This window comes from Rana temporaria, chromosome 13, assembly GCF_905171775.1.
Source record: "Rana temporaria chromosome 13, aRanTem1.1, whole genome shotgun sequence".
NCBI lineage: Eukaryota > Metazoa > Chordata > Amphibia > Anura > Ranidae > Rana > Rana temporaria.
The window spans coordinates 950,000-953,317 of record NC_053501.1 but is presented as its reverse complement, the minus strand read 5'-3'; positions in this window follow the sequence as shown (position 1 = coordinate 953,317).

Sequence of the window (3,318 nt, the reverse complement as noted above, 5' to 3'; positions counted from 1 at the left end):
GGGTTTGCCTAATAAATTGTCTCATTTTATCAACAATATTCTTCGATAAAAAGCAAAGAAAAGTTTTGTACTTTAAATCTGCAGGTAGAGAAGGAAAGTCAGAATTACTCTGAGGCCCCGTACACACGACCGAGGAACTCGGCGGGCCGACTTTTGCCATTGAACAACGAGGAAATAGAGAACATGTTCTCTATTTCCTCGCCGAGGTCCTCGCCGGCTCCTCGGCCGAAAGTGTACACACGGCCGGGTTTCTCGGCAGAATTCAGCTCTGAACCGAGTTTCTGGCTGAATTCTGCCGAGAAACTCGGTCGTGTGTACGGGGCCTGACAGTTGAGCGGGGGGGGGGGGGGGAATTCCGTGGATCGGAACAGTCCCACGAAATCCGGGACGGTTAGGAGGTCTGGGTTCAGAAGATGAGACAGTTACTACCTTTGATCATCTTTCTCATGAGGCTCTAATGGAAGAGTCTCATTAATCTTCTAAGAGGATCACAGAACTCTTGTTTTTTTTTTTTTTCCCCAGTCAAAGAAAACTCTTGCCATGGTTGATCGTATTTTAATCAAGAAGAAACAAGAGGGGAATAGGTTGCGCTCAGGGCTGGTCTTAGGTGTTCAGGCGCCCTGTGCGAGCTAATCCTGTGGCGTGCCCCCCCCCCCCCCCCCCCCCCCCCCATCTAGACATCTTAGACATAATTTTTTTATATATATTGTTCATTTCATTTTTTTATTTCATGCACATTACACGCACAATGGTCAGGTTCTGTTGAGTTTCTAGCGCAACCTATTCCCCTCTTGTTTTTTATCTTGTTACATGTACCGTATTTATCGGGGTATAGCGCGCTCCCTAAAGTTGCCCCGAATTCCTGTGGAAAAAAGATTTTCTCTAGTCGTCTTCCAGGACAGCCTCTTGAGACCTTGGGCTCCTCCCTCCGGGACAGGAAACACGTACACCCTTTTCTTTAAAGGGCGGTCCTCTAGATCTCCTCCTCAGTTATTGTGTTTCCTGCCAGAAGGGAAGGAGCACGTTTTTTAAGGGACTTTTAAAAATGCTGGATTCCCTCTCTGCCTGGTACCCCTCTGCTCCTGCTAGGAAGAGAAAGGTCACCGATTTCACTGCTGTCTAAAGCTCAGAGAGAGTGGGAACCCTTGATGTCGGCATCCCCCCCCCGCAGTACCCAGTACCTGTTGCGTTGGTCTTCTTCTCAGAGCACAGCGCGGTACATCAGCTATGGCAGCGGCGAGAGACGCTGGCTGTGCCATGCCGCTCTGCACTGCAGATCCCCTTCCGGAGCGGCGCTGAGGGGCGGGACGGATGCGTTCCACAAGGCGGAAGTGCGTCACCGGAACGGCGTCATCAAGGGGCGCCGTCGAAACCTAGTCCCATTCGACTTAGGCGCGGCAGTGGAAGGAAGGCACACGGAGCGGTGTGTTCCAAACGCAGCCGGGCTGTTTAAGGACACAGGACCGATGGAGGAAGCGAGGCAGGCCACAGACTCCGGGTCCACCGGCTCCGGCGTCTCCCAGGTAAGGGGGGCTAGGCTGACTCTTCACTTACCTTGGGGGACATGGTCTAAATTTATCTCAGGACCTTTTCTCCCTCCCTGGGCAGGGCCTGTGGTGGAGGGCTCCCCAGCACTCATCTTTTCTGGCACACGGTGTGGTTGTCAGGGGGCATTGTCTTTTATACTAAAACAACTCTTTTGGTGTTTGTGTTTGATTTTAGGTCAAAACTCAGGACAAAACGCCAGCACAAGCCCCTAAAAGAAAGTGCGCTGTATGTGGGGAAAAATTGGGTTCCAGCTGGAAAAAGCCTCTATGTGTAGAGTGCATCTCCAGTCTGGTCAAAGATGACTCTGTGGCAGAATGCCAAAAAGTCTTATCTGTAAAAGATGAGCTCGCATCCACTTTCAAATCTTTCCGGGGAATGATGGATAGGATGCAGATGCCGTCCCCGGTATATAGGACCCCTAGTGCCCCGTCCTTGGCAACTCCGGTCGAAGGGGATGAGCATGAGGAGGAGGAAGCAGGAGGGTCCACTCGGTCCCAGGCTTCCTCTCAGGTAGATTCAGCTTCTGGCTCTGAGCTAGAAGAAGAAGACTCTTCCAGGGGGACTAGATATAGACTGTCTCTAGAAGATGTGGGAGACTTGCTTAAAGCAATATATGAAACCCTAGAGATCCGAGAGGAACAGGTCCAGCTATCTAAGCACGACCAACTTTATCAAGGTAGTGCTGTAAAGACCAGGTGTTTTCCTGTTCATAAGTCGTTGGTAGAAACGATCTTGTTGGAGTGGGAGCAACCAGAAAAAATACCTTTTTTTTGCAGGGAACCTAAAGCGTAGATTTCCTTTTGAGGAAGATACAACGCTCCCATGGAACAAAGTTCCAAAGCTAGATGCACCTCTGGCCAGGGTATCAAAAAGAACTGACCTGGCCTTCGATGACCTTGGATCACTTAAAGATCCGATGGATAAAAGGGGTGACATCATTTTAAAAAGGGCATGGGATGCTTCCACTATTGCACTTAAACCAGCGTTGGCGGCTACCTGCGTAGCCAGGAACTTGGAGTGTTGGCTCAATCAACTCCAAGCGCATATCACTGCTGGTACATCCAGGCAGCAGATCTTAAAATCTTTCACGTTGCTCTTGAAGGCGGCTGGCTTCCTAGCCGATGCTTCCTCAGAATCGGTGAAGCTTGCAGCCAGATCCGCAGCGTTAGTCAACGCAGCCAGAAGGTCGGTCTGGTTAAAGACATGGACTGGTGACGCCGCATCAAAGTTAAAACTCTGCGGCTTACCCTTTTCTGGCGATCACTTATTTGGTCCGGGTCTCCAGGAGGCACTAGAAAGGACACAAGATAAAAAGAAAGCCTTCCCGGAAAGAAAAAAGAAAGAAGGAAATAAACGCTTTTTTCGAGGGTTTAGGCAAAACCAGAAAGACCGGGATTCACATCCTAAAAAACATTGGTCGGGCCAAAAGGGACGTGGAAGAGGAGGAATCTTGTTTAACCCTCCTCAGGTTCCCCCCAAAACCCAGTGACACTCAGGTCCCTGTGGGAGGAAGATTGGGGGAGTTCCTCTCACAATGGACAGAATTAACAGTCAGTCCGTTTGTACACGACCTCATAGAAAACGGCTACAGGCTGGAATTTTCAGCTCCCCCTCCCCCAATATTTTTGGTCACTCAACCTCCCAGAGACCGGGAGAAAGCAGAGGCCCTGGGTCTCCTTTTAGGGGACCTGTTGGATCAGAGGGTTCTGTCGGAAGTTCCCCAGGAGGAGGAAGGTCAGGGGGTGTATTCGCATGTCTTCGTGGTGAAAA